This window comes from Lepisma saccharinum, chromosome 15 (genome assembly GCF_977018435.1).
Source record: "Lepisma saccharinum chromosome 15, izLepSacc3.1, whole genome shotgun sequence".
Taxonomy (NCBI): Eukaryota; Metazoa; Arthropoda; class Insecta; order Zygentoma; family Lepismatidae; genus Lepisma; species Lepisma saccharinum.
The window spans coordinates 74649116-74663745 of record NC_139243.1 but is presented as its reverse complement, the minus strand read 5'-3'; the positions used below and the strand labels follow the sequence as shown (position 1 = coordinate 74663745).

The 14630-nt window shown below is 38.0% G+C and overlaps 1 protein-coding gene and 1 non-coding gene across 2 annotated transcripts in view; both read left to right on the top strand.

Annotated features, from left to right (window-relative positions):
• Positions 1-14630, top strand: part of LOC145999339 (uncharacterized) — a 478836-nt gene that overhangs the window by 212616 nt on the left and 251590 nt on the right. The window lies entirely within an intron of this gene.
• TRNAT-GGU (transfer RNA threonine (anticodon GGU)) lies at positions 14340-14411 on the top strand. Its single transcript has one exon. It is a non-coding gene; the product is annotated as a tRNA-Thr (tRNA).

The following is a 14630-nucleotide window of genomic DNA, read 5'->3' as shown; positions in this document are numbered from 1 at the left end:
AGTGATTCTTTACCTGTAAAATATATTTTTGGAGAGGCAGCAGCAATTCCATCGTTAGCATGTTCACGTTTGCAGAGATGGGCCTTGTTATTATCACAATACTCATACACAATTGTTTACACAAAACGTGTAGATGTAGCAGATTTTTTATCAAGATTGCCAATAGAGGAAGACACAGGGGATGCTGAGGAATCTTTAAATTATATTGACACCTTTGAAATTGAACCTCTATTGTTAGATAACATAGTAAAGAAGACGAAAGAAGATGACATTTTACAAAAGTTGTACAATGGGTTGATGTTGGGTGGCCTAATTCACTTCCAAAAGAGTTTCAAAATACTGTGGTCTTACATTATTACAGAAGGAAGAATGAAATAACAATTAATAAAGGATGCCTTATGTGGGGAAGACGTATAATAATTCCTAAAGAATGCAGGGAAACAGTGTTGAAGCTGTTACATGCAGAACATGTAGGTACACATAAAATGAAGATGATGGCTAGAGAATTCTACTGGTGGCCTTTAATAGACGAGGATCTTGAAAGGTTAGGAAATCAATGTGTAGAATGCAATAGTTTTCAAAGAAGTACATCCAAAAACAAATATGTCGGATGGAAACAAACAGATATTCCTTTTGAAAGAATACACGTTGATTTTTTTGAATACGGAGGAAGGACATTTTTGCTATTCATTGATAATTGCTCTAGATGGACAGAAATATGGCAGGTGCGATAGACAAATGGAGAAGAAACTATAGAATGTTTAAACAGAAATTTCCAGATATTTGGTTATCCTTCTGTTATTGTGTCAGATAATGGACTGCCTTTCAGGAGTAATCAATTTGAGAAATTTTGTGAAAAGCATGGAATAAGATTGCTACATTCACCGCCTTGGAATCCGGAAATTAATGGTTTAGCGGAAAGGTGGGTGCAGACTGTTAAAGGCTTATTAAGAAAGAAATATTTTCAAAGTAGAAATGAGGGACGTAGAATTGACTGGACAAAAAGTATAGATAGTATTTTATACTATCTAAGATTTTTGAAGTGACAAAGATTAGGAATGTCTCCAGCAGAAAGAATTATGAGTTATCAGCCGAGAAGTATATTCAACTTACCAAATTGCCAAATAGATGAAAAGGTAGAAAATAATAAATATGAGGCAGAATCTTGGATGCCAAGATCAGGAGAGATAGTTTGGGTAAAACATTTTCCATCCTTAGTGCCTAAGTTTGTAAAAGCTCAGGTGATTAAGAGAGTAGGAGCAAGGCTTTTAGAAGTGAAACTTAGAAATGGATTTACAAAAAGAGTGCACAGACATCAAGTGGGAAAGCTTAAGAACAACTATAAAGGTCAGAGATTGGAGGTTGAGAAGAAAGAAGACGAGTTGGATGACTTTTGGACGTTTCCAATGTATACAGAGGCAGCACCAGGACATGGGGAACCAGAGGCAGTTGTACCTGCAGAAGCGAGGAACATAGAAAACAGAGAATTTCGAAGATATTCTAGAAACAAGAAGGAGCCGGATAGACTACAACTTACCTTTGGTAACAAGACCTATGAATGTTTTTTTGTTTTTTTGTTAGAGGGGGAGAATTGATAGAAGTTAAGAAAAATATAAAAGATTGTAGAAAAGATACTGTGAACAAGTCAAGTTGGAGAGAGATTGTCTTTTGTCTTTTGTTAAATGTCTTTCATGTAGTTTCTTATAACATGAAGTTATAAGTTAAATAAATGTTGTTTTGTTCGTTAACGTTTTACCTAATTGAAGATCATTACAAGTCTGCTTTTGCTTTAAAAGTAGACCATCCCCCAGTATAAAAATACAGTTCAATTTTTCCTTTTATACCAGGTCCGCCCATAAAGAAACCGAACTGTCAAAGAAAAAGAACCAAACCAAATAAAAAGGTACTGTATTCTTTCAACACTGCAAAGAGCTATATCTAAACTTCCCATCAGTGCATGTTTCAACCTGTTACAGGCAGTCGGTATCGGGGCAAGGGTGCGTCAGATGCAGGTCATGTGTAGGCTGCGTACAAAATACGCGCACCAAGATGGAACAACGTTACAGATGATACGGGCAGTGTATGGTGATGCAGCATTATCAAGAACCCAGGTGTATGAGTGGCACATTCGTTTCAAAGGTGGACGTGAAAGTGTTGAGGATGAACAAGGATCAGGACGCTCTTCAACGTCAAGGAATGACGACAATGTGGAGAAAGTTTGTGCACTGGTGAGAGATGATAGACGTTTAACCACGCAGGAACTATCAACCATGCTTTATATAACCCAAGATGGCAGACGAGTAGCGGAAGTGTAGCAAGAGCTCCCGATTTTTCCCCCATAATTATGCCAAAAGCTTCGATCAATGTAGTTGCCAGCCACGTGGAAAGCGTGGAGGAGAGGCTTAGGGCCTTTGAGAGCCGACTTCGGGACGTCGCCAGTCAGCAACCACCCGCTGAAAGCACAGAGAAGGGATCTCAGGTGGCGTTGCAGGATCTCATCACGGTCTTCCTGGAATTTAAACGGGAGGTGGTGGACACGCTGAAGTCCGTCAGGCTGGATATCCAGGAACTCCAGAAATCCACAGAAAGAAACTCGACATTGATCGACGACATGGAAATGTATTCCAGGAGGAACTGCCTGCTGTTACACGGCATTCCTGAGACGGCCAACAAGGACATGGATGAACTTGTCCTCCAGACGATGCACAAACACCTCCACCTGCAGCACGTAACCCTGTACCACATCGAGCGCTCCCACCGCATCGGCCCCCGGAGGAGAACAGCGGCGGATGCGGTCAAAACTGGGAAGAGGCCCTTCATCTTCCGGCTTTGCAGCTACCGAACCAGGGACGCCATCTGGAAGAACAAGAAGGCGCTGAAGGGAAAAAGAGTTCTCATCATGGAATCCGTGACTGCAGCCAGGCAGCAAGTGCTGCAGAAGGCCAAGGAGCAGCATGGCCCCGGGAACGTGTGGACTCAGGATGACAGAATCGTCATACTGAAGAACAATCAGAAGATCTCCGTCACCACGCTGGAGGAACTGGACAAAGTGGAGTGAACGCGAAAGGAAAAAAGAGGACGTGCAAGAAATAAGCAGCCGCTCAGAACGTTTATTTTGTGCCACGATATTTCGTAAACGTAGCTATTTTTGTGTATTTGTGTTTATGACTGCGTTATAACATTAATTGTTATGCTTGTGTCTGTTTGTGTTTGTGTGTGTGTAAGTATATAGAATTCTGTTTTCGGTGTGCTGCAGGTCCTAAATACATCACTTCTGCTGGCTTGGTAAGTGAATCCCCAACCTTAAAAATTTTATGTTCGGTAGACGTAGTGACAAATGTTAATTTTCTTTCTTTATATTTTCTAATTTCCAATGGCTCAAACTGACCTTCTGGTAAATGTAAATCTGGTAACGCCCACAACCTGCCCCCCTCCTCCTCAGTTATCAATAACCTCCCCCCTCCTCCTCAGTTATCAGTAACCTCCCCCTACCCCTTCCCAACGGCAGACGGTAAACCCACTTTCCAACCGCTCAAACTGTTTCTCCGCCTGCAACTTTCCGGCAACACCAACGTCGGCACATTTCAGTCAATTGCGAAATATCTGCACTTCCCCAGCAAGCAACAACGACCTTCGCTCCCCAACCCGGGTCTCACAAATGAGCTACCCACCTCCTTGGCCGCAGCTGAACCTCCCCTCGGGCTGCCTCAACGTCATCCACGTCAATGCACAAAGCATTCTCGCGCATCTCGTAGAAGTCCAAAACATTGTCCAAATAAACAAACACTTGCATGCTCTGCTCGTGTCGTAAACGTGGCTGAAGGAGAACCTTTCGACTGAGTCGGTGCACCTCCAGGTTTTTGTCTATTCAGAAGATACAGGATCGGGAAGAGGGGCGGGGTAGTGGCAATTTATCTACGTGAAGATATTCCTGCCAAAATCCTTTCAGAATCACCCGGCGACTACGACCGATCGTCCGAATATATAATTATGGAAACTACGGTCTGTCAACAGAAACTCCTCCTTGCCGTAGTCTACCGACCACCTAGCACTCGCCTCGAAAACTTCGAAACCGATATCACAACATTTCTACCAAAATATTCTCATGTAATTGTTTTGGGAGACATGAATATCGATCTGTGAACCACCAAAGAGGAGGCTATGCAATTCCGCGATACGTTTTAGGATTTATCACAACCTTGTCCTACTGTACAAAGCCTTAGAAATAAAAGATCCAAAATACCTTTCCAGGCGGTTTCAATATCTTTCGGACTTTCACTCCCGCAACACCAGATCACGTGAAAAATCTCTGTTATCCATCCCTATCCACAGATCTAACTTCTACGCCAATTCGTTTACCGTTACCTCTGCAGGACACTGGAACAGACGGCCCTCCGAAATCCAAGCCTCCTCCTCAGTTGTAACATTCAAAAGACAATTACAATTATACATGCTAAACAATTGCACCTAGATTGAATTCCAAGAAAGAAATGCGTTATACATTTAGCCCACGAAAGATACTTTCTATGTATGTATTTGTGTATGAATATGTGTGTATGTGTGTGTGTGTGTGTGTGTCCATGTAGAAACTGTATTGCTTTTATTTTTAATTTCTTCTAAGTTTTCATTGTGTTAGTAAAAATAATGAGCAATGTACGTAATTAATGGTTAATTCAGGGCTTGACTGCTCATATTCAAACTGTATTTCTTTCATTTTTATTTTCATTTTACTTTCATTACTTTATTTCTCATTTATCTTTTTTAATTTTTTTTAATTGTATACAATTAACTGTAAAGAAAAAATGATATCTGTAATTAATGGTTAAGTGGAAGAGAAGGCATTAATGCCTTAACTTCGCCATGTAAACAAAGTCGTAAATAAATAGATAAAGCTTATTTTCTTATAGAAGATAGGATACAAAATGGATCACTTGAAATTTTTAGTGATATAGAGAAACAAAGGTACTTAGAAAAAAATTGGCAATTTCTCGGATCATTTAGATGAAGATTTACGATAAAATAGTAGTCTTTTCCAACACAATGTTCATCTTCTACCAACAGTTTCGTCTTAAGTCTTATGCAGGTTGAAATAAAGCTGACATAAATTATAAACATTAAAATACTTCAATTTTACAACAGGAAAATGTATAATTTTCGACATTGTGTAGTCAAATACAGCCCATTTAATTTTATCATATGACTTAGAGAAAGCGTCGTCAGCAAATTTTTGTAGGGGGTAAACACCAGTAATAAAATTAGAACAGTTCAAATAATAATAATAATAATTACAACTCTTACAAATGTTGTACAATAAATAATTACTAAACTAATAAAATAAACCAATTTTTTCTAAAATTATTATATTTATTTATTTATTAATGCTCTTCGATATCCAGCACAACAATTACAATACTGAAATGCACAGTTCTTGTATTTAATTATTAACTTATTTTGCAAGTGTTGTTTAATAAAAGTTAGTAAAATTTGTACTAATAAAGTTTACATTGATTACATTAAATTATAATTTTTGTAATTCTGGATGATTATTAACAGTTTCAATTTTTAAATATAGTCAACACATGTGCGTTAGACAATTATGATTTTCGCAACACATAAAATATTTTCATTCCCTTGTGTTTGTGTCCAGTCTTTTCGCTTTACTGCTTGAATTCTCTGATTTTTCTGTATCAGATCTGTCTGAAAACTATGCATAGATACCCGAAAAACAAATGTATGTTCCCAACCTCGTGTTGTAACCAAAAGCCACACAATGATTGTCGCCTTTTCTTAAGACACTGCCTTTACACCTTTGAACTCCATGTTATTCTATTAAAAACCGGAAATAAAGTTCCCGCCCGCGCCAAGGAAGCACAGAAATGTAAACATCCGGTAAATAGCCCCCATACAATCATGGAGATCCAGTGGTAACTTTTTACTGGTTAAAAGTTCATGTGTCATATATTGGCTACAAAATTCCAGACGCCCGTCCCAATGAAGAATCCGTGCTGCGCTACCGCGTTAAAATACTAGATTATTGGCAGTGTCTGCTGCCACGTTTTTTTTCCTGCTGGAACCTCAAAAAAGATGCACGTGGCAGAAGACTCGGTCTTTGTCTTATCGTGATTTCATCATGCTATGTATGCAATTACGTCTGTAACACATACTGTGAAGTTGTAGCGATTACTTTCACAAAAAATGTTTTAAGATTATGTCCCTTAGCATTCTTCTATATAAACCTAAATGCTCTCGTAGTTAGGTTAGGTTCTGTTAGCATTAAAATAATATCGCTAAATGCTTTCTAAATAAAAAGGTTCTAAATTACCTGCACATTCATTCCCACTAATCATAAACTTGCATTTCTCTCGTCTTAATCTGTTCTTAAGATTTGTAACATCCTCTTCGCAGATGAATTACGTGGCAGCAGCAAATTTGACGCTTATTCTTACTGCTGACACGTGCGTGGCAGCAGACTCGGCCTAGATTATTTCCAATTTCATCTTCCAGTTATTTATGGAGAAATGCATATCATACAGGGTTGGCAATTTTTTTTAAAAAAGAAACAAAGGTAAATTTCTCGTATCGGATAAACTGATTTCTTCAAATTTACAGGAGAAATTACTTACCGAATGCAGTTTCTTTAGATTTGTGTAAGTTTGGGGAAGTGTTTTCTCGCATCGTTCATTGAATTTTGCCGGAAAATCATCTATTTTTTGATAGAAATGTGTGACCAATGCACGAAAGCTCTTGCATCCATTTACTTCCAGGTGGATGTAGCCTGTGTGTGATGACGTAATCCAGGTCAATTTTTCCAAACACGTGTTTCTGTAACTGAAGAAGGTACGTTTCCGCAAATAGTTTGTGGGGCTATGTGTCAATGGTTCGTGGGGCTATGCGTCAATGGTTCGTGGAGCTATGCGAGAATGGTGTGTGGGGCTACGCATATACTTTTCGAAACCAATTTTTAACTATTGTAACCTATACGGGACCCTACCTAACCTAGCCTTCTCGGAAATGGTTCGTGGGGCTATGCGTCAATGGTTTGTGGGGCTACGTAGGTATTTTTGGGTGGAGTGGGGTGGAAACACTGCATGCCAAGTACTGTGAAACTGTGACCGCCATTTTGCGTGTTACCGAATTCAAAAAGAAACGAAGAAAACTTACTCGATATGTCACAAATAGAGCTTATTTCCGTGAAATAAGCAAAATGCCACCTTCAGCAATGTTTCTCAATGCAGAATTCGCGATTAAAATTAACCTTAAATGCCATCTGGTGGGGCTTTCAGGAACTAGTCTAAGTAGGATACGTTGCGTTGAAGTCGTTTAAAGCATGGGGAAGATGCGAAAGAGTAAGGTCTACTGTTCGGGTTTTTTTGTGCTCTAAATCGTTTTATGGGTCAGGACAAATTAAAATTTATCATGTGTTTCCACCCCGTGGAATAAATAAAATAAAATTTGTAAATAAATCAGGGAAAACGTAATTGATTGACAGAAGATTCTGGCATGGAGAATAACACTGTAATTTGGCAAGGAAATTACGAAGAATGCACGAGTCTGCTCACTTTATTTTTAGAGAGATAAATATATATTGCCATGAAAGTAAAATTTTAAATTGTACTTTATAGACAAAACTTTTTTATTTTTCGAAAAGTCATGAAGCGTCTTACCCAGGGTTGGCATGTTTAAAACAAAAGTGTTTAAAACACTTTGTTTTAAACGTTTAAAACACACGGCTTTGTTTTTTTTACAAATGTTTTAAACGTTTAAAACAATGTGTTTTAAACATGTTCTTTTTAGAAGTGTTTAAAACACATATTGGTACTTGATATTTTATAGTCTGTGATAATTTTTTGTTTGGCAACCATGTCTTTTCATTAAATCTGTGTAAATGAATTCGTGCTTTATGTGTCTCACTTAAAGCACAACACTTGAGCAACCTTATGTACTGACGTCATGGGAGAAAGCTTTTTAATTTTAGGCTAAATGCCTACGTTGTTAGGTTAGGCAGGCTAGCTATGTATGCACAAGGTACCAAAATTGTTGTGCGACAAGAAAGACCCGTGCTTTACTGTAGAAATCGAAACTTCTTAGTTCTTTGTTTCCTACCATCTTGTAAGTTTGAGAATGGTGGAAGCTGGAAACTAATATATGAATACACAATGCGTGATTTAGATCATGACGTGCATTTTTTTTCTATTTCGATACGATTCATTGGTTTGTATAACTGAATGAAGCGCAGATGCTTACTTTTGGTAACATAATTTTTTGGCCGAGTCTGCTGCCACGCACGTGTCAGCAGTAAGAATAAGCTTCATATTTGCTCCTGCCACGTAATTCTTCTGCTAAGAGGATGTTACAAATCTTAAGAACAGATGAAGACGAGAGTCATGCAAGTTTATGATTTGTGGGAATTAATGTACAGGTAATTTAGAACCTTTTTCTTTAGAAAGCATTTAGCGATGTTATTTTAATGCTAACAGAACCTAACCTAACTACGAAAGTTTTTAGGTTTATTATTAGAAGAATGCTAAGGGACATAATCTTAAAACATTTTTGTGAAAGTAATCGCTACAACTTCACAGTATGCGTTACAGACGTAATAGCATACATAGCATGATGAAATCACGATAAGACAAAGACCGAGTCTTCTGCCACGCGCATCTTTTTTTAGGTTCCAGCACAAAAAGAACGTGGCAGCAGACACTATCTAAGTTTTTACTTGGAAATATAAATTGAACTGGAGAATCTATTATGACACTGCAGGTTGTTTTCTGCTTTATAAACTGTTCAGGCAGCAGGAAATATTTCACCGTGATTTTTCCAGGACGAGGATAGTAATTCAATAATATTTAGTTTCTTGAAATTTAGATGAATATGAATCCTAACCTACTTCAGGAGTGGGGGAAAAAAGGGGGCTATTACCCCAATTTTTGTCCCTGCAGTAGAGCTGTGCGGGATCCCATTCAGTACGATGTCCTCTTTTGGTGAGGATAGCCTGGTCATAAAATCGTGAATATTATTGAGAAAGAACTGCAACAATATGTTCGCAATTTTCTCCTGCCAGCTTTTCAAGTATAGGTCAATTTCAATTTATTTATTTTCAAATAATTTCCGAGAACCCCAGTTACAACGTGAGGTGCAGATGATGTAGCACTGCTTTGAAGAACTTGTGCGTATACATTAGTTTCGTCTGCGTTTTCCGTGATATTTTTGCCTATCATAATTAAATGCTTCGTTCTCATCACAGCTTCACCTTCGTTAGAGTTCCTGGAATTCACATCGCATTCGCAATATTTAAAAATATCGTGTAATCTAAACATTTTTATCATACCAGCCATGACAACATGCTGCTGTTTCGTACTACTGCTGAATGTAAACAAAGATTTATCCTACGTAGAGGAAGCGACACTAGCGCTCAGGTGGTAATTTTAATCGGGAATACGTAAGTACGGATATTCAAATTGAATGAACTAGCAAATTTCAGCCGTTTTGTTTGTCCGATACGAGAAATTTACCGAAACGAAACAGTTTGTTTTTAAACATGGTTTAAATGTTTTAAACAGTGTTTTAAACAGGAACCGAAAAAACATGTAGGCTATTAAACAAATAAATCGTTTAAAACATAATACCAAATAAACTTTTTTCTAAGAATAATGATTAATATGAAATCTGCTAATCATCCAAGGCTGGATTGTGTTCTTATTATAATGTAAACTCTTGACTAACTTATTTAAAATACACATTTATGTTAATATCAAATCTCGCTTGTAGGCTGTTCGAGAAACTTCAACAAACCCACAGTTGCCAGGCCCCACTCAGTCCACGTGGTAGCTATTCTGTTTTTCGAAATTCGACATTTTATCGTGAATGCAACAAAATCTGACATTAACAAGAATAACAATGATGTGCAGAGTATGTTAAGGAATGAAACTGTTTCTTTCACATGGCATTCAATTTTGAAAATGTTTCAAACATTTGTAAAACGAAAACATAACCCGGGGTTCGATTCACGAACTGTTAGTAGTCCGATATGTGGCCTACGTCAGGCTTGTGGTCAAATTTGTAGTCATTTCCTGAATTTGCGATTCTTGAAACTACAGCGCCTAGAATAACGTAGTGTGGAAAACGGCATGGTTTTGCTCTCTCTCGCTGGTTCCACTCGAAAATGATCCGCTAGAGGCGCTGGTGTTGACACCGGGGCTTGGTGTTCGACCAGGCCTCCCGCACTGGTGCAAAAATCCGAATAAGGTTAATTTCAGAATTCATTTGTTCGTGCATGAATTAACCAGCTACCATCGATGCTAAATCCTAATTTTCTCATTAAAAATTTAGTTTATGTATCTATTAATCAATGATGATCACTTGTACGTGATTTTGTATTTTATTAAATGCCTTTCCCTTCTTAAACATGTATAAGAAAAATCATATTTTTAAAGTCACTAGTTCCACATGACGTAACATCGTTTCATATGATCTGTCATGGACGTACATTAACTATTTTACATTAACTATTTTAATAAGGATGTAGAAGAACAAAAAATAAAAACAATGGCTTATTGTGCAGATTTTATTGTAAAAACTGTCAGAAGAGGATTCCAGAGCTGTGTTCGTGTCCTGTCATATCCTGAAAGGTTAGTTATTTATGAATTCCCGAATTATTAGCAGAAAATAAAAGCAGGAATGGAAGGGTGGGGTGAGCGGATCATTGCGCTGAGACGCATTCAACTGTCACTGCTAAGAGTAAGATATGATTGGCGGAGAGGTTGCTCTATGACAACGCTTTACATTTCGAAACAGCCGTAGGGTGGCTCCACATGTCAGGTTTGGTATACGCACAGATTACAAAGGAGAGATAGGAAGTAAGCGATCTTATTAATCTGTGGTTCGACTGCTTATAATGGAAGTAAATGGGGTTTTTGCTGCAACGTCTGATTCTTTTCCTTGTAACATTTCTTTGCATCAGAAAATTGTTATGATATTTGGTACAGTAGTCGCGAAAATATTAAAGAATATTATGAACCGTCGATTCATGACCTGTCCTTGAGTTTTTTATTAACAATATGGAAGAAAACATAGGTATGGATTGTAACAAAAAGGTAAAGTGTTCCCCTGTGCATAGCACCACGCCATGAAGGCGTATAGGGGGTCTGGGGGATTGTAACACGTCGTGCAATTCCCAGAGCTGACAAGGAACTCTATGACGGAGCTGGTGTTTGTGAATTGCATTTCGATGAACAATACATTATCAGAGATTATGTTCACGTAATAAATGGTAAGGAGGTAAGGTTGCCAAGGGGGAGGATATTATTAACAAAGGATGCAGTGCCTACGAAGTTTCCAAATCTGCCAAATTTTTCACAAAAACTGTTCCTAGAAAGAGAAAATGCAGAGAAATATGTGGATCAAGTGCAAAAAAGCCAAAGAACAGTTTGACATTTAATGAAAGTTTGTCCATTCCCTCGCTTAAAGAAAACCTCACGGTACCCACAGAATTTTGGGGAAGGCATGTATTTGAAAATTGTGCTGATATTATTGCATTCAGCAAGTGTCAACTCAATGCAGGATCAAACACTTTGCATGTTGAGAGGTTAGTAGTGTTTAAAGGTGGAAGTAATAATAGCCTCTCCTGCAATGTATATGTAAGACATAACAGGATTGAAAGTGTAGAATGTGTCAAAAGTGTGTGTCAAGCCCAAGATATATTACAGCAAACAGACCTACTTACTGTGTGTGAAGGTGTTGGAACTGTAAGTGAATTTTCTTCTGTCCATCAATCAAGTGCTACAATTATAGATGATAGGATTTTCAGTAAAAACTGTGTATGTATAGTTAAATCACCCAATATATCTAAGTCTATAGCATGTAAGTACACAAGAAAGCTGATGTTGAACATGAAATCACGGAAGAATAAAAAACTTGAAGGTAAGAAGATATGCATAAGGAGAAGACTAAAAATAAACTATCGTTCAGCCAATAAGCTCTGGGCAAAAGTTCACAAAATGAAAAGCAAAATTCAAAAGTTAAAAGATATGAACCAGAAAATTGAACTTTCTAAATTTGATGACAAGATAAAAACATTGCCCAAAAAACAACAATTGTGTGTTAAACACTGTTTCAATGCAGCAAGACGACGAGGTGTCACTGGCATGATTTTTGATAAGAGTTGGGTATTAGAGTGTATTATTATGAGGATGAAAAGCCCCAAGCTGTATGAACACATACATAGATACAAAATAATGGTTGTACCCAGCAGTAGGACATTATACAAATATCTTAAAATGTACAAGAGTGGTTTTGGATTCAATCCAAAAATATTCACAGGCATAAAGGAGAAGGTCAGATCTATGGATGACTTCAAAAAGCATGGGGGGTTTACTAATAGATGAAATGAAGTTGACACAAAAATTGCACGTACGTGATGATGGAAATATTGAGGGCTTTGTAGACTATGGAGTATTTCAGGAGGAAGGGTCAGGTAGTGCTTTGAGTGATCATGGCATGGTTATTCTCTTTCAGCCATTATCTGGGGATTGGAAACAGATAATTGGGGTATTTACGACATCAAGTAATATGAAGGGAAACGTACTAGCAAAGGTAATCACTGAAGCTATTATTTTGGTAGAGAATGCTGGCTTATTTGTGGATTTTATTACATGTGATGGAGCTACCTGGAATCGGAAAATGTGGCACATTTTTGGAATTGGAAGCACTACACCACATGTGGCACACCCTATCAATCCCACAAGGAATCTACACTTTGTGTAAGACTTCCCACATCTACTGAAATGTTTACGGAATTCCTTTATAAAGAGGGGATTTGACACACACAAGGGAGAGGTTCGGATGGAACATGTTAGAGCAGCCTGGATAATTGATTCTGAAAACATAACACTCAAGGCAATGCCTAAAATAACAAGATCCCATATCAATCCAAATAACTTTGAAAAGATGTGAGTAGGCTTAGCGTTCCAATTATTTGGCGACGATGTACTCAAAGCACTTTCACTGTACAAGGACAATATTGAATCACAATATGGAAGCATATCTGCTATTGTCTATTTTATAACTTTGATAAATGCGATCATAGTTATAATGACTTCAAGAACACCAGACAAGGCTTTAAGACCCAATTCAAAAGAATATGCTGAACTACTTTCGTTTCTGGATTTCTTTGATGATTGGGAGAAGTATAGTTGCTCAAATAAGGGAGGATTTTTAAGTGCAAGTACAGCTACGGGCTTTCGAGTAACAATCAAAAGTACACTCTCTCTGTTACAGTACTTGCATACACTCGGATATAAATACGTCATGACATCAAGACTAAGCCAGGATGAAATTGAATGCCTGTTCGGGATAGTTAGGCAGTCGTCAGGCTGTAATGACCACCCTACACCAACAGAATTCCTCCACATTCTTCAGTGTCTTTCCTTTTATAATTTAGCCCGTCCCCCCCAAAATGGAAATTGTCCTCCAGAAGTCATAAATTCCTTGCTAAGTGCAGATAATTTGGATCCAAATTTCATGAAAGAGCAGTTGGAGGAAAGGAAAGAAGATGAAAAAGAATTGCACAGACTGGCACACACAGATATTGGAAAAGATCATGAAAGTTATGTACAGAAAAACAGTGATGCAAGGCTAATTTATTACATAGGAGGCTATGTTGCCAAAAATTTTAAAGACAAACAACAACAATGTCAACTCTGCATCGAAAACCTCATAACAACAAGAGAGAAAGTTGTAGCTTCTTCATCCTGCCACACTAAGGAATTTGATAGAGGTGGTTTATGTTACCCCTCGGATCACCTCCTGCAGCTTGTAAGATACCTTGAACAAACCTTCACATCTTATTTGTCAACACACAGACTCCACAGTGGCATCATCAATGATATTATGTCTGTCTTCAAACGTCAACATGCAGGATATGTAGGGTGTACCAATCATAGAGAAACTGTCACCGCAAAACTGGTCAAATTTTTGTAATGAGACTTCGGTTCTATGTAAAATTACTGAACAAATCAACCAATGCACAGCCAGATAAAATGAAATACTTAAAACTAAGACGTTGCAAATGAACTTCCGATGTTACCATTGTAGTAGCTCGCATAATCAATCTCTTTCATTCAATGAGCAACAGTACCTACAAATTACTTCCAAAAAGAAATTTTAAGCGAAAAATGCAGGCTCGACCAGGACTCGAGCCTGGGGGTCTGGCATACCGTGCCATTGCTCTTACCACTGAGCTACCGACCCGGCCTGGCCTCGCCAGACTTTTCGCTATCGCTGTATTACCTGAATCCACGCAAGTAATACAGCGATAGCGAAAAGTCAGGCGAGGCCAGGCCGGCTCGGTAGCTCAGTGGTAAGAGCAATGGCTCGGTATGCCAGAGACCCGGGTTCCAGTCCTGGTCGAGCCTATACTTTTCACTGAAAATTTATACGTAGTACATCTCCTGTGTGTGCCTAATGTACAATACTTCCAAGAAGTTTTAACAATTTTAATTCACATCATTCATTATAGTTTTTCTTGTATGTATTGCTTCCATTCTAGAATTATTTCTCTTGTAGTCTTCGGTTATTACAAGCATAAAATTAAATTACTTAAAAAAATTATAAATAAAAAGAAATGTGATCAA